The sequence below is a fragment of the Alligator mississippiensis genome, chromosome 8 (assembly GCF_030867095.1).
Source record: "Alligator mississippiensis isolate rAllMis1 chromosome 8, rAllMis1, whole genome shotgun sequence".
Classification (NCBI taxonomy): domain Eukaryota; kingdom Metazoa; phylum Chordata; order Crocodylia; family Alligatoridae; genus Alligator; species Alligator mississippiensis.
The window spans coordinates 19,565,935-19,593,668 of record NC_081831.1 but is presented as its reverse complement, the minus strand read 5'-3'; the positions used below and the strand labels follow the sequence as shown (position 1 = coordinate 19,593,668).

Here is a 27,734-nt window from a genome sequence, read left to right as displayed (position 1 = left end):
GAAATATTATGATGTCCATTCCACAGGTGGGAAACAGGCCCGTTTTGTGGAAGTGAAACTAATCTCCTGTGAAAACAGTGACACTAGCTGTGATGGAGACTGAATATGGCCCCAAAAGTATTATAGGCAGATGGAAGAAAATCCCCTACCACTCTAAGTCAGGGCTGTCCAAGTTCAAAGTGGCGGGGGCCACGCTTCCTGCGGGCTGCACCAGCAGAAGCTGTGCACCACATGGGTGCCCACCTTAACCATTGCACTGTACACCTGCCCGGGTTCCCCCCTCCTGTACCACATGTCTACATGGGCGTCCTCCTCCCCACATTATGTGGTGCCCCCCTACCTCCTTGTGGAGCCACAGAGGCTCCCCCCTCCACTGCTGCATCATACACTCATGCAGCCCCAGCCTTTGCCTCAACTCCTGATGGTGCACTGTGCCACACTGCCCCACCCTGGGGTGGGGGCAGGAAGTCTAAGCCAGAGGAGGGAGGAGGAGCCCAGCAACAGGAAAAGCAGTTGAGCAAGAGTTTGGGGGCTACAACTTAACCCTAGTGGGCTGCATGTGGCCTGGGGGCTGCCAGTCGGATTGCCCTGTTCTAGATCATCTCTTCCATCCTCCTGCCCACTGTCACTTCTTTGCCATCTGTCTGTTCATCAATACTTAATCCAATCAAGTTTTGACTGTCTTTATTATACTCCCAGTATTTTAGCCAAGTACAGGCCTGGGAACCAGGGCAGTTTTTTCCCTATCCATCCTAAGTGCCTTGCTTGTGCTTTTAGCAGGAGCATATTCAACTCCTGTATTTAATTTAGTCATAATTACATAGCTATTGTAATTTATTAGGCAACGTTCTTTAAAAAAAAAGTTAAATACACACAAGAAACTCTCTGCGTACTCATGAGGTGGGTAATTCCTAAGTGAATAATTGTTTCCGAACAAAAACAAGCTATTTTTTTGACAGGCTTAAATTTAACAGTATAAAGCAAAGCAAAAGCCTGGTATTTCTCAAGGGCTGTTTAATGTTGTCTTCATTACTTTTCATTGATTTGCAATCTTCTTTGGATTTTCTCTCCTATGCAATTTCCCCTTTGCTTGTGCATGTTGATGGAGAATGAATCAATCAATCCCAATAGCACTTTCTTCCAGCCTTTTGGCTTGCGATATCAGGGAAGAAAATGTTGGCTGGAGATTAGAACAAAAAGCTGGGAAATAAGACTTTCCTTTTGGTTTAGATGGTGCTTATTATTCTCTGTGACCTCAGGCTTCAGGAATACATAGGTGGTGTTGTTATTTCAATTTTTTTTTACCTTTTCCTTTTTGTTAATTTATATGTGATGGCCCCAGCTTGACCTCAGTTCCATACTACCTGTGACATACTGCTATTAGGAATAATTATGCAGCCCGTGCTGGTACATACTAATTGTTTAGATACCACTGGGTCTTAGGTAAGTCAATAGAAAGCTTCCTTATAGAACATAATGGGTGAAACATGACATGGGGGATAAGTATACGTCAGTAAGTAAATAGCCAAAGATAGTGGGGAGAAGATGAGGCCTTGGCAGAACTGCCAACCATAGAATGATGCTTACACCTGGTGATGCAGGTAGGGGTACTTCCTCTCCTGCTGTGCAGCTGCATGGGATATTGTTCCATCTTCATATCCTCCTGGCAGCCTAGTTCCCTAATCTAGCTCAGTAAAACTGCAAACCAGGAAAAGTCTTCTATGAGAGCTGACCTGGCCAGCATAAACACTGCTGCAGTGCAGGTGTTGATAGCAGCACCAGTAATGGCAGTCCTGAAGCACAGTAGGAGTTGGGTATGGGATTGTTTGTCTACCTCTCTCTGTCCAGGCCCTGATTGGTTTCATTGCAGCTGTGGGTTCTAGCTCTTTCCATATTGGAAAACCAGTGTTTGATATGTGGACTTCAGTGTGTGCTGTTGAGAGTTCATGCCTCTTCTTCCTCCCCCTCAAGCTGCCTGAGGAAGCAAGGATGGAGCTGGGTGGGGTTGCTACATTCTAAATTTGTCTTTATCTCTTGGATTCCAGAACAGAGTTCATACTCGGTGAACATAGGCCTCCCCAGCCATTCAATCCCCAGCTGCCGCCACTGGCCAGCCTACGTCACTCATACATCTCCAGTGGTCAAGATGCTAGTTGAGCAAGACAAGTTGAGAAAGGCCGGTCCCCAAGGAACTTCTCAGGACTGCAGACAAAGAACAGGCAGCAGCAAGAAAAGATGGGTATGCACACCAAGCAATGCATCTCAAGAAGCAGATTTCACCGGGACAGCACAAGTGCTGTCAAGGCCAAGGGAAGATAACAGCCCCCTTAGGATTGCTAAGGAATCTACAGCCAACACGGAGGGCTTGTTTTTCCACAGTAATTCCTCATACCTTCCAATTACAGGTAACAGGGTTATTTTCTCCAGAAAACCCCCCTTCCGTGTGCTACCAGATCGTTCCCAGATGTCTTCCAGCAAGGCAAAGTCAACTGCCCTAAGTTAGAAAAGTAGATCTCAAGTATTCTGCCTCACCACTCCAGGGTGCATTAAAGTTCCTCTGCAACTAACTTCTAGTTTTTTATCATTTCTTTAAAAGCCACTCTTTGCCTTGTGTATAACAGTGCATGGAGGATCGAACTATATGGACAGAGCAAAAATAATGCCACTGTATTTGTTCACTAGTGTCTTGGAAATGCCCTGCAAAGGGATATAGTATCGAAGTCCAGCATACAAATGCTTGCGCGCGCACACCCACACACAAATATTTTCACACAGGGCCTAATTCTTTAGTGCCTTGAATCTTGTGCCCCGGCTTTTATTGGTGCAAAGTGAGTGCAAGAAGCTGTCTTCCTAATTTGGTAATGTTTTACAACCACTGGGCATTGGGTTTGCATGGGTGTAAATGACTGTACCAGATGAAGATCATGATTAAGGAAGAGGAAATTACACACAGAGTATGTCTGCAACCTCTTCCCTGGCTCTCTTGGGGGCAGGGGAATGCTTCTGAGCATCCTGCTCTCATATACTAAACCTAGAAATAGGGGGGGTGAAGCTACTTCAGGGGAATCTTCTATGGCCATTCAAAATCACAGCAGTTGCATATGGGAAACTGAGGCACAGAAGAATTACAGTCAGAAGCATCTGCAAGTCTTAAATATCCAGTTTGAGGTACCTGCAAGCTTGCTTCCCAGAGTGCTCAACATCTGCTAGCATTTCAGATACTGAAAGCATACTTCTTACTAACTTTAGTCACAGCTGTGATTGCTCAGCTGTAGGAACACACACAACGACATACAGAAACTCTGTGACAGAGATAGGAATAGAATCCAGCTTTTCAGGACAGAAGTCAACTCCCTTAATCATCCAGTCACACTTTCTCTTCCTTCACTCCCCTGCCACATTCACTGCATGCATTTTCCAGCTTCTGCAACAATGAGGTAAGGATCCAATGGACAATAGCTCCCTTTGCTACATAGCCCTGATTCATGCACAGAGCAGGTCTATTCTGTACACTGATTGTGACATGATCCTGCAATAAAAATAGCAAGTGACCATTTAATTAAAGAATATATCTTTGTGAGTCTGCACAAAAGAGCTGGCTTCTTTGCACTCTCTGGGCATGTCCACATGTACATTTACACCAGCTTAAATTTACTGCGCAGTAAATTACTGCTCAGTAAGCAGGAATAGACCGGCGTCTACATGTGCAGACGTTACAGCACATTAATGCTATGTGTAGACTGATTTAGGATGAAAGTTAGTCCCAAGTCAGTCCACACAAACACTGTTACTGCACAGTAATGTGTCTACATATGCATTACTGCTCAGTAATTAATTGGACATAGATTTTATACTTGCATGATGCGGGTATCAAATTTACACTCAAGTTGACATAAGGCGCCATATTTACTGTGCAGTACAGGCATGCACATGTAGACACACACCCGTATTGTGCAGTAATTTTGGTTACTGCACAGTAAATGCACCTGTGTAGACGCGTCCTCTGGGTACCAGCAAAGGGAGCACTGAGAGCAGTGAAGAGACTCCTTGTCCCAGGAGCAGCAATTGGTGAGAAGGCCCTGATCAGCCTGTGCCGTCCTGGGATGGAGCATCAGCACAGATGGATTTTTGGGAGAATTTAGCTGTCAAAACCTTAACAAGTCTCTACTGAGCATGTGCAAACCTCTTTTCCCCAGATGCTAACATCTTGGCCAAGTATGGGCAGCTTGTCAGGGGGAAAACAAAAGTTAGATCCGTCACACCAAGGTGCCCCCACCTACACTCTAATCTGAGGTCCTTGATCCAAAGCACTGAGGTGTCAGTCATTCTCAAGGAAGCAGCTATGAGATTTTTTTTTAAATGTGTGTAACACTGTATATTTTCCCCTTAGCCTCATTTTTGGAAAGGGCAGAACAATTTCTGGTGAAACTTTCTGGACAAAAAAATCAGCCTGAGGCAAACAACTGATGTGGAAATTTTAGCCTAACTATTTAAAGTGGGCAAAGATCCAAGTAATGTCAAACAGGATTTTGTAACAGAAAGTACCAATAATGGTACCATCCACTGACCCCAACACAGAATAATATCCCTGGCTTCTCCTGCCAGTTACACTTGCCTCAATTTCTCCATCAGTAAGACAGGGTTAATAATGATGATTGACCAAACACTCTGGAAAACACTTGGAGATCTCCAAATGAAAGATGCAAAGTATTAATAAATTAAACTGGAGTGATAATATGCAGCTTGCCAACAACTGTAACTATTAATAATTCTCTTTCCCTTGCCCTAATTGTAACTCTAAACCACTCATTTTCACACTCCCTTACAACCACAGGCAGACACTTGACTGCACACAGGCAACACTATTGCAATGCAGCCATGTCACATGTCTCATATTTGGCAGTGTCTGTGCTCTGGTCATGAGCCACAAAGCCGAGACAGTTTAAATAAACTTTAGTTCCTATTTCTTCCCTCATACGTTTCTGTTTTTTGTGGCAATGATCTTGGAAAAGAAAGTCTGTGACATCATTCCAGTGGGTACCTAACAACCCTCTCCTATGGGAATGGGATGGTAACATAAATCATTAGGTGATGGATTAGCAAATCCCGAGGGGCTGAGCGTCTGAACTTGCTGTTGACTTAAAGGACTCAGTATCACTAAGAATATGGACCTAGCACTTTAATCGCAACTGCGCAAGCATGCCTTTGACTTGCTCCCATTGAAATCAGTAGCAACGTTCTGTTTACAGCCATTGCCCAGGGTTCTCCTTCAAGTCCAATCTAGGCTATAAACAGACCTTGCCAAATGAAGTGGATCAGCTGTGCTGGGATATGTCTCAGCAGAGCTGATCTGCTTCATTGGGTGAAACAGATGCCGCCTGTTGTCCCACAGGGGTGGGCCTCTGCCACTTCCGGGGGCAGCAGTGGCCCAATCCTGCAGGACAACACTCAGAGCACACCTTTACAAATGGGGAAATTCTGCGTTTCCCTGCTTGCAGGGGCATACCCGAAGTTGGAGTCCCCCAGCACCTCTGCAAGTGGGGAACCCTGGGCAGGCACTCTTGGGGCTTTAGGGGCTCAATTCTGCATACTCTGGGAATTCCTCTGTAGGGCAATTCTGGGGCTATGCAGGATCAGGTTCCTGAAGCCCTGAAACACTTTGCTCGGGGTGGCTGGAGAGCACAGGCAGCTCTTGGCTGCAAGGCTCTCTCATCTTACAACACATATCTGCTGCAAAAGGGCAGCACAAATTACTATCACCTTTTGTCTTGGCCACAAAATTGGGCATTTGTAGTGAGACAAAGGGCACAGATATCTGTTTGCTTTCACTTTGTGCTGCCATAAAAAATGGGATGCTGGCACAACGGTGACATCTTTTTGAAGCCCTAGACTCTATAATCCAGCTTCTGCTCCTTGCTTTCCCCTGAAACCTCTTCTGCCAACATTTCTAGCAACCTCTTCTTTGCCAAAGCCCTGAACCCATATTCTGCCTTCTTTCTCCTTTGATCTTTCAGCCTACTCTTGACACCATTGGCGATGCTCTTGAAATCTTGTCCTCCTCTGGTTTCCATGAATCTGTGCTATCCTAGTTCTTTTTCAACCCTTTAAATGCTCCTTTGAAGGATCCTCCTCATTGCCACTAGCACGTTCTAAGGGGGCTTTGCGCTTGGGCTCCATCTCTTCCTGTTGTACGCCTCTTCCACAAACACTAATTCCATCTTTATTACAAGCACCTCTCTGCTGATGTCTTATAGACCTGGTGTTTAACTTCTCGTGCAGCCTCATCCTTATATCTGGCTTTGAGAAGCACAGTCTTTCCCTCTTTATATTCATTCACAATGTTACCGCAAAAATAATTTCCTAGCCCACAGCTTTCCTCACATCACTTCTCTTTGTGCATCCCTCCACTGGTTATGCTCTCATCCAGTACTGAGTGAATCCATCCCTGGTGCCAATCTCCATTGGCCTCCTGCTATGTTTTCAAACACGCTTGTGTTTTCTCCCATGCTGCCCATAGTTAGGAGATGTCCCTCATGAATATCTGCAAAACTAACTTGATATCTTCCTTCAACTATATCCTTTAAACTTTCGTTATCAGGAGATACAGAAGAGCCAGTAGTAGGTGCAGAAAGTTGTGCTATTGTGGCCTGCAGATTTCCTGTACTTGTGGCTGGCATATCTGGGTTAGTTCTGAACATATACCAGGGTTGGGTAGGCCAATTCGAGGCCCATCCTTGAGCTCTGAAATTCGGCAGAGCTTTTGGAAGCTGATTGGGAGGCTAAGGATTTTTTAATATTGATGGCCAGATAGTTTGTGTTTTAGTGGGTAGTCTTGAGTGTTGGTATAGGTAGCAGCATAATCAAACCTGTCTCATTGTTTGGTTGCATTCCCCAACCTTTCTGTATCCATCTATTACCTTAAAGTGTCAGCTCTTTGGGACAGGAATGAACTCTTTGCTGTGTTTGTACTGCACCTGGCACAGTGGAATCTTAGACCTAGATGTGACTAGGGCTCCTAGGTCCAATTTTAATATAAATGAGTACTTAAACTAATTTGATAGTGTAGTAAGATGGCTCTTAAAGGACTGACATTAGGACATAACGCATCAAATGGCAAGATATGGTGTGAATGCAGCAGCTTGTTTATACATTTGTGCGAATATTATAATCAAAACAGCCAGATCCTCTGGCACCTTGTGCTTGTGGTTTCATTTATATCTGAAGGAAGTGAATAAAAAGTACTTTTCCTCATTTATACCAAGGCAACATTACATCATTGGAACTTGGGCAGCCCTGACCTAGAATGTTAGGGTATTTTCCTCCATCTGCCTATAATACTTTTGGGGCCACAGTCAGCCTCCATTACAGCCAGTGTCATTGTCTTTGCAGGAGCTTTGTTTCACTTCTGGCTATGTAAAGAAGCTTCATGTTGAAAACAAATTATGTTTACACTTCCTTGCAGAACCAGAGCGGTGTAAAGTGAACAGTATAAATGAGAATCAGGCTGAAAGAGTTTTATAACTGCACAGCCATAAATGACTATGCAGAGCAATGGCCCGTCAGGCTCTAAACATTTATTTTGTGTCACTACACCTCATGTTCCTGTCTGATATGCTCTGGCATTCTAGTAATTCTCTTCTGTGGAATCATATTCTAGGTTTGGGGGGAAATGAGATTAATATTAGTCCAGCTCCTCATTCTTCCCACTGCACATGATGCATCAGGACTATGTTTCTCATTGAAAAATACCAAGTTGAATTACTTTATCAGCCCTCTGCCTCAGGGAACAGCCTGCTAATCCTGCAGGTGGAAAAACCAGAGCTATTTATAATCAGCTCAGTGCCAGGAAAAGTTACAGAAAAAGACTTAAATTTTTTTCTACGTCACAAGAAATTGCCACCAAGATGACTGAACAGAACTTCTCTTTTCCTTTTGCATGTGTATGTGGTTGTGTCTGCACTATATTATGCTATATCATGCTTGAGAGATGACACAAGAAGGCATCCATGGTGACTGCATTCTCAGTGGAACAGAATTATCCCTAATGGTTAGAAGACAACCATTAGGTTTAGTGAGTGACATGGGATCTACTTTCAGCGCTGCTGTTGGTTCTATGTTATATTTGTGGGACATTAACCCCTCTATGCCTCAGCTTTCCCACCTGTAGAATGGGGGGTATGTTATTTAATAGTCTGTCAGGGACTGTTAACTCATTACTGAAGCTGCTTGAAAATTTTCAGACAGAACAGATTTCTTTTTCATAAAGGGAGTTTTATAACATTGAAAAGTTTCACAGAAACGTATTGGTTTTGTCAGAATTGTAGATGCAGCATTGTCAACATTTTCTTTTTAATAATGACAAAGTATTTCATTTTAGCTTATAATAGGTAATGACATATTATGTAAGGCTGAATTGTGAAAATTAAAACAAGATGATTCAGCCTTGTTGAAACAAAGCTTTCATAAGGCTGTTTCAATATTTCCTAAAGGAGTTTTTTTAGACATGTCATGTCTCAGGAAATTTCAGATTTTTATTCTAGTTCAGGATGAAAGGAGATTTGGTAGTGTTGGAATTTCTCACAGATAGAAACTCCGAGTTGCAGTCCATTCTGTCCATTTTTCTGGGGAAGGTACTTTGAGGTCCTGATCTAAAACAAGTTGAAGTCAATGGAAGAACTGCTGTGAACAGGGAATAGAGAACAGCTGTGACTGTTAACCAGGCTATCAATTTAGCCAATTATGTTGGTGAATTGTGCCGTTGACATTTTTCCCTTGAGGCTGAGATTCATTCAGTCTATTTTGCATGGGCCACTGAACAGCCACCAAATAGCAACAGCTTTCAGTTACAGTCATCCTAATCTGAATATGAACTAACATTTTGGACGTAAAGCTTGCTAGATGCCTTTATGGTTACCAAACAAGCCCTCTTGGGTATGTCTGCATTGCTGTCAGAATTGTGATTATAGCTTATGAAGAGACACACAAACTAATGTGAAAAGAACTAGTTCAGTTATTGATCTTGGAGTACCATGCAAGCTAGCCAGGCTATTTACCCAGATTCCCGGGCAGATTGTGGTGTGTGCGCAAAGTCCTTTAAGACTGATGGATGAAAGATGCACTAGACATGAAAACCAGGGGTGTCTCATCAAAAAATATACATGAAAGCTGGCATGAAGGAAGAGAAGCAGGATACATACCAACTGCTGTCTTTGCTGTCTGCACTTCATGGATGAATGTGTGAAAGATGACTCTTTAGAGGAATTAAAATCAAAATCCCTGAAGCTGTCAACACAAGCAACAGCACCAATAGGTTATTGTATTATAAAGCTGGAAGCCCAAAGTTAATTGCAGCTCTAAATTACCTATATTGTATTGTGGCTGTTCCCAGCCAGCTATATTGAAATCAGATGCTCAGTTATTATCCAGATATATGCCAGGTGCTGTGCGCCTTGTTTAAGTGAAATGCTTACTGACTTCACATATTGGTTTCATAGTTGCTAGGGTCAGAAGGGACCTCAAAGGATCATAGAGTCTGACCCTCTGCCAGTGGCAGAAAAAAGTGCTGGGGTCATGTGACCCCAACCAGGTGCTTGTCCAGTCTCCTCTTGAAGACCCCAGGGTAGGGGAGAGCACCATCTCCCCTGGAAGCCCATCCCAGAGTCTGGCAACCCTAACCGTGAAAAGGTTCTTTCTGATGTCCAGCCTAAATCTGCTCTCCATCAGCTTGCGGCCGTTGTTTCTGGCTATTCCAGGGGGTGCTCTGGTAAACAGAGCATCTCCTATTCCCTGCTGCCCCCCACCCCTTCGTCTCTCCCTAACCCCCAGATGAATTTGCATACTGCCACAAGACTCCTTTCCTTGTAGGGCCTTCCCTGCAGGCCTCCAACCATACGAGTGGCCCTCCTCTGGACCCTCTCAAGCTTGTCCACATCCTTTTTGAATTGTGGTGCCCAGAATTGGGCAGTACTTTAGCTGTGGCCTGACAGGTGCCGCGTAGAGGGGGAACATCACCTCCCTGGACCTGTTCTTGATGCACCTACTAATGCATGATAAAGTGTGGTTAGCTCTGCTAATTACTTCATCACATTGATGACTCATGTTCATCTTGGAGTTGACAACGACTCCGAGATCTCTTTCTGCCACTGTGCTGCTGAGACGGTCATCCCCCAGCCTATAGGTGTGCTGGTGATTCCCTCTCCCCAGGTGCAGCACCTTGCACTGCATCCTATTGTTCTCTGCTCACTTTTCTAACCTGTCCGGGTCCGCTTAGATTCATTTTCTTCCCATTGGTGCGTTTGCTTTGCCCCATAGTTTGGTGTCATCTGTGAATTTGGACGCTGATAAAGACATTGAACAGCACCGGCCCAAGGACTGAGCCTTGGGGGACCCCACTGGCCACATCTTTCGAGGTCGATACTGACCCGTCCACCACCACTCTCTGGGTGTGACCCTTAAGCCAATTTGCCACCCACATGGCTCTGTAGTTCTCTGTGGCACAGCCGTTCAATGTGTTTATAAGAATTGGATGGGATACTGTGTCGAAGGCCTTCTTAAAGTCCGAGTAGATGACATCTACCTCAACTCCTACATCTAGGCTTTTAGTGACCTGGTCATAGAAAGAAACAAGGTTAGTAAGGCAAGACCGACCTGCTATGAACCCATGCTGGTTGCCCTTCAGCATAATATTACCTGCTGGACTCCTACAAATGCAATCCTTGATAATCTTTTCAAGGATTTTCCCAAGGATAGAGGTGAGACTAACTGCCCTATTGTTACCTGGATCCTCCTTCCTCCCCTTCCAGTCCCAAGATGGTAAGCTACCAGCAGGTCCAGGGGCCCTGGTCCCTCCCTCTGCAGTGGCAGCACCCCCCGGGGTCACCCAGGTGAGTTGCTAGCAGGCCAGGTGCTGCCTCAGTTCAGAGGTAGCACCCAGCCTGATCTAACTGTACCCCGACCCCGAGCTGGGGTGCCAGCACCGTGGAGGGAAGGACTGGGGACTCCTGAAGCTCAGAGGACACTTGGCCTATTGGCAGCTTGTCCCCTGGCTGTGGGGGAGGCAGGCAGTCTCTGCTCAAAAAATAAAAAAAGTATCAGGCCCCTCACCACGTCTGCCTTCAGCAGGTGCCTGCTGAAGGCAGAAGCACTGAAGGGCCTGAATCTTTTTTTCACAGAGCCTGCCCACCTCTCTCACAGCCAGGGGGTGAGCTCATGAACGCCTTGTGTCCCCGGAGGCTGGTGGGGCACAGTGAACTCCCGCAGGCGGTGGTGGTGCTGTTGCTGGCAAAAGCATGGTGATGCTAGCCGCGGCACTGTCAGTAGTGGGGGTGGCGAGTGCTGACCAGTGGTCAGTGACCACCCGCAGACACTATCAGCAGTGGCCACCTGCAATTGCGAACCACCTGCAGACACCGCCCATGATGTTCACAGCAAGGTTGGGTGGGGGGAGTGTGGCAAGCGGCGACTGCCTGCAGGTACCACCAGCAGTGTCAGCAGCGCCTTTTCACAGGGGGAGCACCTCCATGCTCAGGCAGCGCACGTGCACCTGCATGCACCCCCTGTGCATCACCAGTGGGTGAGCTGACAGCAGCATCATTGTAATTTGCAGTTACAATGATGCAAAGTCATTTAAAACTCCCCAAAGTCTTTCACATGTACACTCTGACACCATTAAGCCATGCAAAGTGACATTTTCATTACGTGTACATGTTAATGGCGTCACACGTACAAGCGCCTGTCAGCTATAAGAGGATGGCTACAATAGTGCTTGGGCATTGCCTAACCTTTGTCCTGCTAGTTAGAGCAGGTAGCCTGCATCCTGGGCAAGCTCCCTAACCACAATGCTGTTGGATGCGAATGTGGAATAGGTTCCCCCTCTTCTCCTCTGCCATTTGACTTTCAGCAAGCACATGTGCAAGGTGATACTGCTTTGCCAAAAGGCAGAATGGAATCCCAAACTGTGCACAAGTGCCAAAAAACAGCATTCACATGGCTATGTATGAGCAGTTTAGCCTCTGGAGTTCACACACAATTGAGGTGGAGAAGGTGATACACTGTAAATTCATACCCTGTGCTATAACATCCCCATGTAGGCATGCCCTATGGTGTCAGCTTGAAGTGCAGTGAAGGGAGGAAAATTTCACAATTCACAATGTAGATAAATGAGGTGAAGTTGAACTAACTATGTGTGGTCACATTCCTGGTTTTAGCTTTAAAGCAGGGTTCACTAGAGAAGGCAGAAAAGTGGTAAGAAGCTCGCTTACTGTCTGACGTGAAATAAGAGCTGTCCAGTGCAGAAAGAGAGATGAGACTGGAACTTGGGCTTCCACTTAGCTGAAACCAGGCAGTGTAACTCTAAACCATTTAAGCAATCTGGAGTGAAGCCAGATGAGTTGTGGTTAAGCAGGGCTCATCTCTCAGAATCTGCTACACATTGATTGATAAAAGAGGAGAGAGAAAGCTAGGCGAGTGCTGTTGTATCCGGTGTGCGTCCCTGCATACAGTATACGCTCCAAGAATTATGAGTCACCAAAGGGGTGAGTTCAGCATGTGGTGAAGTAGAGAAATACTCAACAGAGCCAAACAGGATGAGAGATCTCCAGAAGAGTAAAAAAGCAGAGGAATTCCTATAAAAATGATGGGCCCAGTGAAGGCCAAAAATCACTAATTCCACCAGCCCAGCAGACCATGAGATTTTGAATTAGTCTGTAGCTGAATTAGGTTTTTTTTTCCTTAAGGACAAAGCTGTAGCTGGCCCCGAGCAGCGTGAAATGGAGGGAAAGGTTAATACAGGCCTGATTTAATACAGACTGGGAATCAAAGGTGAAATGTTGCTCAGTTGTAATTAGGAAGTCCAGGTGCTTCCTAGAAAGTCTTTCAGAGCAGGCCAAGCTGGTGAAGAATCAGACAGAGATGTTAGGGGATTGTGGGAAACACTACAATAAATTATGCCTAGGTCTTCCTGGCATTTTTCACCAGGACAAAAGATAGGTGTTGAAATTGCCATTTTCACATGTGGGTTCTTCCTGCCAGAGAGATGGTCACTCTGCCTGTAGCAGGCTACAAAGCTGCTTTCTTTCCCTTCCCAGAGTCTGTGCCAGAGCACAGTTGAGCCATTCCACTCTCAGGAATGACTCTGCCGCAGTAGGAGCTTGGTATGATGTCAATGTTTCGAGTGGGTGAAGCAGAGGAGGCAAAAATAGACTTTTAGACATTTTTCCAGTTCTCTTTGAAAGAGAATATTTATAGTCCTCTGCATAAACACAAGCCTTCTTTGTGAGTCCACTGCCAATGGGGTTGTGCGTTTCTTTCCAATGCAGCGCTCAGACAGCATGTTAGCCCATCGTACACTTGTTTCCTATTTCTGAGGCCTAATCTGAGCCAGTCACCACAAGTCTTGGGAGATATCTCCATCTCTCCGTGCAGCACGCAGGGCAGCACAATTTTCTTAAGGGAGAGCCTTCCAGTTCTTTTTCTGCACACTCACAAAACTTGTTTTAAAAAAATCACAGTAGTATAAAAGTGATGTTGGGCCGTCATAGGATGGTCAAGAAATTATGCGAGTCTCAAGGATTTTTAGAGTGATATCTTTCATTGGAGCAACTATGTAGTTGGGAAAAAGTCAGACAAGCTTTCAAATACAAGATGTTATTCATCACGTCTGGTCCAGACACTGTGAGATGCTGAACAACAGCTCAGCGTTTTCACACGTCTCCAGCTAAGCACCCAAATGTGAAGGTGCTCAAAGGTACCAGGCACTCGTGAAAATCTTGACATCCCTACAGCACATGGGCATGTATGTGGTACTAAACCGGGAGATGCAGCCCTGCCTGATCAGGAACAACCAACTGAAAACAACATACTTCAGGTTTTGATTTCATTTCAGTTGTAACCACAGGACATTACTTGTGAGTCTGTGCTGACTGTCCTGTCCTTAAAGAAGCAGCCTTGCTGCAGCTCTATGCTGCGTTAGTCTCACAGCGACAGCGAACATCAAAGATGATGCCGTGCTGGTGAAATGTGATAGATTGGTAATTAGAAAGACTAAAAATCTCTTTGCATCCACAGAGTGGGGACAGCAGAGACTTTGGTGGTGAAAGATTTCTCCTCCTGTCATCAAATCAGCGTCCTAACTCTGAGCATCACAAACAATTGCATTGTGGCCCATTATGCTGCTGGCAATGCTTCATGTATATATGGGGCCAGATTCTCATCAGGTAGAAACTAGAGTGTAATCCAAGGTGAAGTGTTTTATACTAAACTGTAAGTGAGGGACAGTAATCTAGTACTGTAAATTGTCTATCTATCCAGAGTTTTACCATGTCAAATCAATAGCAGTAGTAAAGTACCTCGTGCCATGGGGGAATCTAGAATTTTGCAAACACATATAACACAACACACATTTTTCTCCAGGTAAAAAGAAACTAGAATCTTAACTAATATGCTAGGGGCCTAGGGCTATACTATTCAGTTTAAAATTGAAATAAAAACAAATATAACTTTACTGGAATGGCTGTTAACTTACTATATCATATATTATGTATAAAAATGCAACAAACTAGGCAAAAATAATCAAAATATTGTTTCTTTAGTTCTGGTGTCATTAGGATAAAATGTACATCTCTTTCGGATTTATAAAAAAAATCTATCCTTCTTGAACATCTTGACAGTGCATCCAGTGCTTCACTGAAAGTTATCTCCGCACCTGAGTTGATGTTCACTTGAGTTAATGTTTCCACATCTGAGTTAACATTTTTAGCTAGAGTTAGCTGTGTGTGCAAAGCTGTGAAATAGGAGCTTTATTAAGAGGAGCCGCTAACAGACAGCAAAATTGCACGAGAAAGGATAGCTTGATTAGTGGGAACATCAAGACTATTAAAAAGGAGAGCAGGTTATTAACACTCTAAATCAGGGGTGGGCAGTTATTTCAGGTGGAGGGCCACTTGCCAAGTTTTGGCAAGCCAACAAGGGCCATGTGGGTAGCCCCACCCATTGACAGGTGGCCCACCTCTGGTACCAAGATGGTGACCAGGAAGCCCTGCCCCCTAACCCCTGACCTTTGCCACCAGAAGTGCCTCCCCTTGCCCCCCAGAAGTATTCCTTTCAGCAAGGGGTTTTGCCATCTCTGAACCAGAAAAATAACAAATTATATTCTAAAAATCAAACATACTACAACATTCAATAATTTCATTTAACATTTTTTTTTGTCCTGATTTACATGTGTTTGTGTAGTGTACATAGAGGTGATAGTACAATAACTTAAAATGAAGTGTTATTCTTGTATATTGTGAGTGTGTGTGGGGGATATAGGTTTGTGGGTATGTGGGGTGTGGGGAAGGGTGTGTGGGATTTGTGAGCAGGTGGATAGTGTGGGGGTGTAGGTGTGTGGGTGGGTATGGGTTTTGTGGGGGGCTGTGAGTGCATGGGGAAGAGTGGCTGGGGATAGTTGTGGTTTGCATGGAGGGGGAGGGTTTGCCCACAGCCTGCTCTCCCCCAACACAGGCAGAGTCCCCATAGCGCTGTTGCAAGCCTGCGGCCTGTGCTCCTGAGACTCCTGGCCCCAGGGCACTGGCACAGGCCCCGTGCTTCTGCTTGCTGCCACTTGTCCCTGTCTGCCACTGCTGCCCTTCTCTGTGCCAACCCTGGCTGCACTGTTACCATGTCCCAGTTGCTCCTGCGGTCCCAGCGCTGCAGCTGGGAACCATGTGAAGCCAGAGCACTGGCAGGGCCCAGAGTGGAGCAGCAGGAGCATGGGGCCTGGGCTACCAGGGGCTCTTTGGAGCTGGGCTGGCTCCTTCCTCTCCCTGCTTGAGCAGCGCAGCCCGGCTCCATTGAGTTCCTGGCAGCTCAGACCCTATGCTCCTGCTGCCTCACTCTGGGCCCCATTGGCACTGGCCCCAGTGCACCAGTGTGGGTCCCATGCTCCCACCCAGCTGTCACTGCACTCTGCGCACCCGCTTGCTGCTCCTTCCCTCTACCTGCTGCAGCCATTTCCCTGCTCGCCCCCTGCCCACTGCACTCAGTCATCACGTGGTTCCCAGCTGCAGTGCTGGGACTGCAGGAGCCAGCCCAGCTGGCCCTGAGGACTAGGGCAATCACCCACAGTCCTCCCCTGCCTCCTTCCTTCCCTCCTTCTTATCCGTATTTCCCTCGGTGCAGGGAGGCAGGAACAGTCCCAGGCCAGAAGCCGCTGCTAGGCAGAGGCTTCTGGCAGGGGCTCAGGGTTGGGGGTGGGGGGCTGAAGGAGAAGGAGCGAGTTCGGGCTAGACTCGCTGCTGCGGCTGTTTAGTTCTGCCACTGGCTCCCCTTGGGTCCTATTGCCCCTAGCTCCTGTCATTTTTGACAGGCAGCCAGGGGAAGATAAATATAAGTTTTCTAAATATTTTATGGGCCCTGTGGGCTGGATAGAATGGCCTGGTGGGCCAGATCTGGCTTGCAGGCTGTATTTTGCCTGCCTCTGCTCTAAATGTAGAGTTTAGAAGGAATCAAGTAGATTATAACGAGCCATGAAGTCAAGTGATTTCCTCACTGCTGCATGAATAGAAATGCTGCTGACACTTCCAGGCAGTTGGTTTTAAATTTTGGGTAGAGCAGGAATCAATGTGTGTGGGGGGAGGGGGGGAAGAGGGGGAAGGGGGGAAGGGTCCCCAGATCCACCCCTGCTTAGCGTAATTAATACAGCCTCTGGTACTTTTCCCTTGATCCAGTCAGAATTCTTTTTGAGGTAAGTGGTGGCTTTGGGGTAAGTAGGTGTCCTTTCACAAAAGGGAAAGAGTTGTAGCATTTTCTAAAGCTGGTCAGACTCTGGCCTGACCTAATCATCTCTGGTACTATGCTGCTTGGCATGGGTGACTGGTGCCACCTTAGTCAGGGGGGCATGTGCCCGCCAGAGGCCAGTCAGCTGCATGGCCAATCTTGCCAACCGGCGGGGTTCCCCCACAGTAAAACTCACCGACTAGGAAGCAGCCGTGGCACTCCCAGAAATGGCCACGGCACTACATCTGGCACTCCCACACCCCAGCTGGCACCCACGGGGGGGCACTGGCGCTCCCGCCTGCTCCCCCTGCCCATTGCCTAAGCAGGGAGCATGGTCGGTCAGGGGAGCACCAGCACTTTCAGGGGGTGAACGTGCACTCCAGTGCACCCCCTACGCATTGCCACTGCTGCTTGGCTAAGTATTGGTATTGAAGACTGGGTGAACTGTTGTGTCTAAGCAGTGTGTGGGTGTGGTTCTCTGAAAAAGTCAGCAACTGTTTCCACTAATAATACTCTTCCTTACATAAAATAGATCAGAACCTAGAATACTGCCTTGAGGGACTTGGTCCTAGAGTGAATGTCCTACCCGATAAATCATGCACACACTCACACACATATATAAGTACATGTGCACATGCACACACACACTTTCTGAGTGCCACATTCTGATGCCCCTATTGAGCAGCACTGTGTCCCAAGATCATTCCTATTCACTTTTATGTGGCTACAACCAGTGTAAATCTATACTCAGTCTGTAATAGATAGAAAGAACTGCCTCTTTCATCCAACTGTCCCTCCACTCAGAAAAACAGACCTGATGAACATCCATACAGAGATCATGGGATGCTATGTCAGATGAAGCTTTTCACAACATGTGGTTCCAAGGGTGAGTCTCATATAGGCAGCCAAAGGAAAGATCTTGCCATCAGACTGACATCAGTTCTCAGTTTGACCTTTGGCCTGTACTAATGGTACAATAAATTACATTCCTATGACTTGTCTCATGCAACTTGATTTTATGTGCAGACTCATTATATTCCTGTATTGGGTAGGGAGGTTGCTGCTGGCTCCAGATTTGTCTCTGCCATGGTGAGCGCTACCTTCTGCGTTCCATCCTCCTCCTCCTGCTCAAACAATCAGTGCTTCAGCTGAAACAGGAATTGGGGGGGCTGGAGCACCATCCTGCCCTCTGCATGCCTCCATCACATTCTTTGCATTTTAGTTCCTTTTCTGCAGATGCAAAAATGAAGTCATTAAGGGGTCAGAGGAAACCAACACAACTTGAATTTCCTCAAATGCCCAGGGCTCAGCCCTGACTGGGCTATAGGTGCTGGGTGCATGAAAACTGCAAGTGCATGCTATATACACTACTTGTAAAGTGTAACTGCTAATGGGGCAGCTCCATAAAATCATTCAACCTGATGCATTTGTCTTCAGGAAGGAAGCCAGCTGTTTTACAGGTACTTTGGTATTTACCTACCTGCATTAAATTGACTCTGGACTTCTGTGTAGTCTGGCATGGGAGTGAATGTGGCAGGTGAATCTTATCCTTTATAACATCTTCTGTCACTACCTTTCCACAATGACCAGTTCCCTGGTGTTTCTTTCTCCCTCCTATCTGTTATCCCTGCCTCCCTGCTGCATTTCAGTTTGGATCCCTGCCACATCAGTGAGTGTTGTTCAAAGTACACGTGAAATGCTGTGTTTTACATCCAGTTTGCACATGTGGGAATGAGGGTACAAGGAGCAGGGCAGGGAGGAATCAGGCGGGAGTACAAAAGCGTCCTTCACCTGTTCATTCACTTCTACCCCTTGCACATATGAGATGGAGATCAGCTGCGTAGACCTAGGAGAAGGTGTTTTCTTTTCCATTTTAGTGGACTAAGATGAATTCTGCAGAACTGGGTGAGTATTAGAGATGGTCAGTTTTCAAATTTCTGCCCTCGGGGAAATTGTGAAATTGTGGTGGGGTGGGAGGAGTAATTGTGGAATGGAACAAAACCAAATAACAAGTTTGTCCATGGCAGAAGGATTTGGAAACTTCATCTTGCCTTTTCAGAAAAATTTCCAGGGCTTCCTGAGCTGCCCAGAATCCCAGCAGCCCACCCAGTGGGGCACCAGTAGCTCAGGGAATCCAGGAGATGAGCAGCTCAGAGAGTCCAGGAACATAGGACTCTTTCCCCCCAGACTTTTGAGGAGCCAGCAGCCTTGAAACTCTGGGAGCCCAGGTCTGGGAAAGTGTGCTTGGTCTTCCTGAGGATGGACTGTGCTCCCTTGTAACCCACCAGCCAGACTGCTGAGCAGCAGGCAACCCACAGGGCTACAAATGACTGTCCAGTGGGACATCCAGACTCTAACACATGGGATTTTTCCTGCAGAACCTTTCAGTTTTGCAGAAAGTGGATGTTCAGTTGGCAAATCATTCTGATGGAAAATTCCAAGCCAGCTCCAGCGTGTCTGTTAGCACAATCTGCAACCTAACTTCTTCGCACAGCTGAAAAACACAGTATGACAACACACAGCAAAAACAGATGTAACCTCTGTATCATGGAGGGAAAGCTCAAGGTAGAGAGAATACTAGCATTTTAAGGAAGCAGTGTGCAATGCAGGAGGAGGTCCGACTGAAGATTGGGAGGCAAGCCTTTCCTTGTTCGGAGGAGCACATACAATGCTGCTTTAGGGCAGAGCTAAAAAAGGACTTGCCTGCCCATGGTTCCCTTCTGTTTACTACAGTTGTAACATCTGATCTGCTGGCGAGAGGGGAAGGAGAGTCTGCTGTAGTAGCAGAGCTAGGGATGACGAGACCGATTTGGTAAAAAGAAGTATATCCACAGGGTGTTACTGCGAGGTCAAACCACTAACATGTGCAGTCCCGTACAACCAAATAAAGTAAGCTGCATCTCCATAGCTAGTACTGGCATTCTTCAGGGAAACAGATTACAGCCCTAATGTCAGGGTTCCTATTATAGCGGGCACAGCAGCACGGAGGGGAACAGTCTGTCAGATGCTCAGCATTTTTTGGCCTCCTGAACAGAGGAGGTTGTAGAGCGGGGATGCACGTGCTGTTCTGTTCTGAATCCAGGCTCTGCTCCCTCCCCCAACCCTCACGGCTGGAATCTGGGAGAGGTTGTCGCTTGAGCAAAGGAACTGAGATCAATCATTGGGGGGTAGATCTCCAGCCAGCGCCTACTGAAATCAGAGGCTGTGTGTAGACAAAACGCGGGGCATATATGTATGAGACTTTAAAGCGGGTTTAAATGCTTTTGCACGCTTTAATGGTGTTGGTGTTTGCCTGCGTTGCCAGTGTATTGTGCAGTAATTCCAGCAGCTGTAGCAAATTCGGCAGTGTAATGCGCCTTAAATGACTTGGGGCACAGCAAACTAAAATTCCTCTGAGGAGAATCTACCCCCGCTATGACAGATCTCTTCTGAGGAATTTTAGTTTGCTGTCTTATTGCCATGGAGCAAAGCACCAGGCTCCATGCAGCTCAGGGGCTCTGCAGGAAGCCTGTGCAGGCAGCCTGGCAGCAGCCCAGGAAGGCAGGCTCCGCCCAAGAAAAGCAGCAAGCCTGAATTTTTTTTTTTGTTGCTTTTCCCCCTGGAGCCTGCCTGCCTGCCTGAGCATCCCGGCAGCCCGGTGCTTTCCTCCACAGCTGCAGTGCCCCCCCCCCGTAGACCAGGGACCACTCCACCTGCCAGCAGCTTGCCCTCCTCTCCCTACCACCGGAGAGGCAGGTAAGTTCAGGTGTGTGCATGACATGGGGGTTTAAAGGGCCCTAAAGTGAAGCGCTGTTTTTAAAAACCCACCACTTCAATTTAGGGCCCCCATTTCATTTACACACGCCTAGAGGCATGAATGTGACCAAGAGCATACAAAATCTTATGCTCCCCAGGAATCAAAAATTAAGGGCTGGTGTTGTTTCCTGTGAGTGCCAACGGGGTTTGGAGTATAAAGGATCAGGTGAGAGAAGACATGTGTCAGCAAACCTCTCCATCACTTATTAATAGTGAAGGAAGACGTGTTACTCTTCAGCAGCATGATGTAAATCTGCTTTCCCTAGTGCTTTCCTGGCTTTCTAGCATCTGGTTGGGATCCTGCAGGTATCTCTGTAAGAGAGTCTCTGGGAATCCATTTAGGTTCCCTTATACATAGGGACCCTTCCTAGACCATACAGACAAGACCTGAGGGTAGGGAATGGCCTGACCAGAGGCAGGAGAAAGAGACTGATCATCTGTGTCAGTGGTCCTATTCAGATGGGGAAGGATTATTCGCATACCTAACAGCTAGAGGATCAGATCCATCAGCAACCCACAAACATCAAGCAGGTATTTAGTGACCAGTGATGACACTGAAAAGCTATAGGGAGAAATCTTTGCTTTGCAATCACACTTCTCCTGTTCCAGAGGGTTCTGACTCCATAGGGGGTTTGTCACCCAGACCTGACATCGGCACACGCTGACCCTGTAGCAGAGTCAATGGCATGCCACCCTGCTGCGGCTTCTGCCGCTGTCAAAAGAATTCCACCCTCTGTGTTGGCACCCCAGGCTGGTTTTTAGCAACTTCAGGAGATAGATGGCATACCAGCCACCCACAGGAATAATCCGTCAGCTAAAAACAGCCAGAAGGCTGAGGAGTGTATAAATAAGTTCTGTGTCTGACTGCTGCTGCATCCTACACTTTCTGCTGCAAAGAAGAAAAAGGATCATGGTACGTTACATTTGTGTTAGATGCTCTGTTTCATCACAATAAAGTAGGCTGGCAGCTAAGCTTTACTTGCTTTCTTCCTTTCTTTTTCTTGTTTTATTTTTCTTCTTATTCCATGCTCTTTCAGCTCACACCAAAATGAGTGTTTATTAATTGAATGAATGTCTATTATTATAACAAAATAAATGAGAAGATATCAGATTTACCCAAAGAACCTTTTCTGCCTATGTCCTTTGACCAACTTGGCTACAACCTATACCACAATACTGAGAGGATCCTGATGCAATCCCAAGAGGTACTTTGCATATCAAAGTAGCTTCTGGGCAACCTGTGCCTGAAGAAAGGATAGGGGCAGACACCGAGCACCTGATAGCACTGAACCTGTGCCCCTTTTCTCCCATTGTTGTGTATGGCAGTGGAAGTGAGAGGGGAGGGTAAACTCTATGGCAGGTGTACCACAGCCTAAGCCCTGCATCTTCCACAAGTGTGACTCCAATCCCCTTCCACTCCATTTGCTGCCCTGCTTTCTGCTCCCTGTCCCATCTACCATTGTTCTCCCTGCTCCCTCCATAATCTGCCACAGGCCACATGCACAGACTGCCCAGGCCACCAGTACATGTGTTGGCCTCCCTAGTATATGGCATACATCAGCTTAATAAACTAATTAAAAGAAGAGGGTAGCTATGTTACTCCAGTAAGCTGCAGCAAGACAAGGACTGTGTAGGGGAATTCATCCATCTAAGTTCCCTATGCACAGATGTGATTCCAGAGCTCCTGGCCGTTGCAGGGCCTAGCTCCACAGGGGCTTCTCTGCATCACTGTGCAGATGGGTTAGAAAGTGAAAAACAGGCTGGGCACAGGATTGCTGTCAGTTATGTTGCATGTAGTCAGAGGCTGCAATGCCTGAAGATCTGTGTCCTGGCTGGCTCGGTGAAGGCTGGATACTTTTTTACGTACAGATGGGCCCTTTGCAAACCTAAGCCTCTGAATCTTGGGGTACTGCTAGTTTGGAGGCTGAGCCTTTCTCATTGGTCAGCTCTATGCCCCGAACTTGAGGTAATTTTGATGGGGCTGTGGGATTGAGCTGTGGAGCCTCATCCATGCTCTAATGCTAACTTCTTCAGGTCACTCCTGTCTATTTTCCTTCTAAACTTTAAAGGATTCTGTAGGGATTTTTCCTGGCAAAAGCTCTAGCTGTCGTGGTGCATTAAATTGCCATTGATCTCTCACAGATGGAAGCAGTTTCTCTTCTTCATAGCTGATGCTTTTATCAGTGGCCACTGGAAACGCAGGGTGGCTGAGCTGAAATACTCTCCTAGAACATAAACTCTCTCTGTGACCTCACCAGCTGTTCTGGGCTGCCAGCCAACCTCCTTAGGATGGATTAATGATAAAGTACAACAAGCATAATGAGAGCTATCATTTCCATTGGAGAGCTACTCTGTAATGAAAACAGCTATAAAGGGCTGAGTCATTCTCTAATGGATAAATACATAGGGTCTCCACAAACTCAACTGTCTAGATGGAGGAGAGTGTGCAGGAAAAGGTGTCACTGAAAACACAGGCAGTGTGAAGGTTTCTCAGCATGTCCAAAAGAATGTTTCCTCCCTTGAGGTTTTTATTATATCATGATGCAGAAAGCATTGAACGATATGCATTGGCTAATGTAATGGGTCAGACTAGCAGATCATAATTGTCATTTCTGGCCTTAAAATTGACTCTGTGAGTAACAATCATAACACTGCTTTGCCTCCCTGGAGTGACTGATGCCCAAAGATATTAGTGATCAAAGTCCTCCAGCCTCCCTTGGGATTGGAGAATTATGAACATGCCTGGCCCTTAAGGAAAAAGTCCTTAGATTGGTATAAAATAGCCAGACTTCTGTATGTTGTTTGAATGATGCTATAAAGTAGCAAAATATATCCCATCTATGGAATTGCAACATGTGGCCCCAGCGGCCCCCACAGAGGTTCTTATTCACTATTCAATTCTGGTTGCAGTAGTTTGAAAGGATTTTCTACAGGCTAATGGTTTGACCCTCCCGTGGTGTTGAGGACTTTCTGGGATATGTTAGAGTGATCTTCACACCCAGGAAGCAATGGGCAGGCAGCACTTTACAACATCAGGCCAAACCCAGAAAGCTTGGATATTGAACCTGATGTGAATTTGTGAAAGACTAGATTGAGGGCTATGGTTTAGGTTTATCACTAATCTCAGATACTGTATGATGGGCACGGAGATTGCTGATGACTAGAACTGTCCATAGGACCCAATCAGCAAAGCGCCTGGGTGTGGGTTTTCCATTAGGTGTGTGTGTAGTTCTGAAAGGGTGCAGGGCATAGGTATGAACACGTACTTATGTGCATTACTGAATCAGGTTTCTTGAGAATCTAAGTATTACATATGATCTACCCATATTAGTGCTACCAGAGAGGGGGAAAAAATAACAAGTGAAACAATTTTTTTTTTAGCTTAGGAATCAGTGACTGACACTCCCTGCAAAGAATGCTACAGCTTCATGCCATGTTCTGGCTCCTAAGGAAGACTGCAGCTGAGCTGTGCAATGGGACTGGAAACCAGTGCCACATGTTTCATTTGAAAAGTCACCATCACTTTGTTCTGGCCAATGCCTGGATGCAAAAATGTGGTGTTTCATTAGACATCCATTTTCATGTCCAAAAGGTAAAAAATCTCAAATGTCTGAGGTTTTCAGTACCAATTAACGTACAGCCAGAAATAAATCTGAATAACAGTGTTTATTTTTGTCTTTTTGCTTAAAAGTAGGAAAGTGTCAGTGGCAAATCATGCCATATCATCTTGCAGGTTTTTTACGAAACTCAGCCACATCAGACATTTTAAAAGAAGTTTTAAGAAAACCTTAAAAGGAGGAATTTGATTTGATTTCCCTTGTTTAAAAAAAAAAAATGGAGCCTTTGGTTTCTGGCCTGTAACAATCCCCTTCACAGTAATTTAATGCTTGCAGTTGGTTCGACATTGCAACTAATCTCCTTTAAAAGGAACTAAAGGTGAAGTTACATGTTACACTTAAACCTCACCAAGGACATTTCAAATGCAAGAATCCACATGTTACCTCATGCTAAGTGCCCTCTACTTGTCTCAAAGTTATGCCACTTCAGGCGAGGATTAACTCGGGGCTGTGCTACTTACCTCGTGTTAGGGTAACTTCAGTCTACTCCACACAAATAAATGAGCAATTTTCAGTCCTCCAGCAACTCAGGATGCACTGCTCCTAGCCTCCCTCCCACAAGAACAAGGATAAACCCTAGGGCCACATCCACACATGGTGTGGACATTTGGTTCCCCAGAGACAACTAGTGACAGTGCACCTTGCTCTGCCCCAGGGAACGCCTGTGCCATGTGCCCTCTGGCGCATGGCAAGTTACCCCAGGGGCGGTAGGGGAGGCTGGGGTCAGCACTGGGCTGGCCCCAGAAGTCTTACCTAGGGTCCTGGGGGCCTCCTGGGGCTGCAGCAATGGCGATTCAGCCACAGGAAGCCTGGCCAGCAGCTGCAGCACAGCTGCAGCCAGCCCGGCTCCACTTCGAGTGGCGTGCACTGCTTGTGTGTGTGCCACTCCGCTTTTTTTCTCCATAGGTTTTTTTGACCCCTGGATATCCAGGGGCCAATTCCCCCCCTAGTGCTGCTCCCTTGCAGCACGGTGAATAACTGAACACGCGGTATGTGGTGCAGCAGATGGGTCTGCTGCACCACATACTACACAGCTGCATTCATCTGGATGTGGCCTAGGTGTCCTGGCTCCTACCCATGCCCCTGTTTGCCTGCCCTATAGTAACAAGTCAGAGCTGTGCAGACAAGAAACAGTATTTACCCTTAACGTGTGACTGGTCATAGCACACGCCAACTTTAGTATGGTCTGCGTGTAATGTGCAACTTCACCCCATGGCTTTAGTTCTGCATATCAGCTCTTCCACTTAAATCAAGGTGATTACCTGACTAGATAATGCTAAGCATGCACATAAATGTTTGTAGGATCCGCCCTTATCTTATATGCTAATTTGAACTGACTCTTCACATTTAATTTGACCCAGTGGTATCTCATCCCTTCAGTCTCTTACTGCCTTTATCAGGGATGAGAACCTGAGAGTCCTTTGCAGATATTTATAAAGTGTCTTTGGTACCCTCGAATGCAGTAGGCAAGTACTGTACCATTATTCCACAGGGGAATAGGTGTAGAGATGCTTGTTGACTTGGTCATGACCACAGAGAAGTTAAAATTAGAAACATGACCCATCTCTACTGGTTCTACTCCTTTACCTTCACTCTCTCTCCCTCAGGAAAACCATAAAAGTGCACTTAAAATGGTCCAGAAATTATTTTTTTTCCTGTAAAATAGCTCAAGTTCTTTTGAAAATACAAAACTCATTGTATAGTGGGCTTTTTGTTTATTTTGTTTGCAGCAACCAAAATGCTTCAATATTGGGGTTTTTAGAGAGTCAAAATATTTTCACTGAAAATGATTTTTCCTACAAAAATATTCATTTTAAACATAACCCATTTGTAGCTCACATTCTTTTGTTAAAAAAAACAGTGATGACCATTAGGGCTGTGCAAAGCTTCGGGTGGTGATTCGATTTGGAGGAGATTTGGCCCTATTCGGTGGCCAAATCTCCAAATCCAAATTGAATCAGGGGACCAATTAAGAGGTCTGTATCAATTCAAAACTCCCTGAATCTTCAGAAAAGATTCGGCAACCGTTGATGATTTGGGCAGTCCTCAGTGGCTGCAGCAGGGAGCTGAAGCTGGACTCGGAGCTGGTAAGTAGGGGGCTGGGGGAGGTGGGGGGGTGGCTGAAGGAGAGGAGAGGGGACCATGGGGGGACCCCTGCAAGGCTGCATCCCCTGTCTGCTCCCCCAGGCCTCCTGAGCACCCCCCGACCTCTGCCCCCTCCCCCAGCCCCCCCATGACTGCCTTGCCCACCCCAGCTCGCAGTGCTTTAAAAAATAGCCCCCACTTACTGGGTGCTGCTGGGCAGGGGGGGTGATCCCTGCTGCCCCCCATTGCCCCACACTACATGGGGGGCTCTGCATGAGTCCCCCAACCCCCCCCCAACACCACCATGGCTGCCCTGCCCACCCCAGCTCCATCCCTTTAAGAAAAAAACACGAGAAAAACCCTGGGACTCACCGATCCTGCAGTGGCCTCGGGGCTTCCAGGGGCTCGTACAGAGTCCTCATGCAGCGCGGGGCAGCGGGGATCGTCCCCTGCCTGGCAGGAATGGTGAGTGCGGGGTTTTTCTAATTTTTTTTTCTTAAAGGGTAGGTGGGGCAGCCATGGGGGGGCTGGGACAGCAGGGAGGGGGTTGGGGGGCTTGTGCAGAGCCCCCCCATGCAGCGTGGGGCAGTGGGGGGCAGTGGGGATCACCCCCTGCCTGGCAGCACCCGCTGAGTGGGGCTTTTTTCCCCCAAGTGCCAGGAGCTGGGGTGGACGGGCAGCCATTGTTGGGCTGGGAGAGTGGGCAAGGGATGGGTCTGGCCCGGGTGATTCAGAGATTCGGCGGCCGCTAAATCTCTGAATCAGATTCGACCAAATTGATTCGGGACAGTGATTCAAATTAACAAATCAAATCGCTGTCCCCCAAATTGGCTGAATCCGAATCCGAAGTGAATACTAGCCACTTTGCACAGGCCTAGTGGCCATTTCAACATACAGATCAAGCTAAGTTAAGTGATATCTGATGCAGATGGGCCTTGATGGTCTACTCTTAGGTTACCGTCATGGCCAGCATCCTTTGCACTGCGTTCATGGACTTTGCCTAGATAGTCACACACAGTAGCTATACTCCTTATTTCATTTCCTTTCATACAGAATCTAATACATAAATGTACCAGCACTGCCCACTGTTGCCACCAATTCACCATCTTTATATAATATTTTCCCCCATTTAGAAGTCAGACTTCCCAGTTCTCCTTGTGTATCAGCCCACCAGCCCCAGATATAGACATTCGGAGGAGATTTGGCCTGATTCGAATGTACTGGGCATTTGGATTAGCTGAATAGAGCAAGCAGATGGGTGCAAAAGACTATTTGGATAAATGGTATAGATTAACCAGCCTTCACTGGAGCAGACAAGAAGCCATATCTCTAGTCAGGGCCTGTTAGGAGGATTTAAACTTAGCTAGGAAGAAATTACTTAGCCATAACTTTAAAACTTCTGTTTCCTTTGCTTCCAATGCACAAAATAAGACAGGAGATTAAATTATTCTGGAACAGAATGTAAAGATTATGGGCATGATCCTT

General features: G+C 46.5%; 1 protein-coding gene across 4 annotated transcripts in view; it reads left to right on the top strand.

Moving 5' to 3' along the window:
• The window catches only part of TEKT3 (tektin 3), a 253,946-nt gene that overhangs the window by 122,633 nt on the left and 103,579 nt on the right, over positions 1–27,734 (top strand). The window contains exon 1 of one of the 4 annotated variants that reach the window (XM_014595770.3): positions 18,559–18,657. The exons of the other annotated variants lie outside the window; for them this stretch is intronic. The gene's annotated coding sequence lies outside the window, so the exon portion shown is untranslated. Of the gene's footprint in view, positions 1–18,558; positions 18,658–27,734 lie in introns of those variants that run through there. 4 annotated transcript variants of the gene reach the window in all.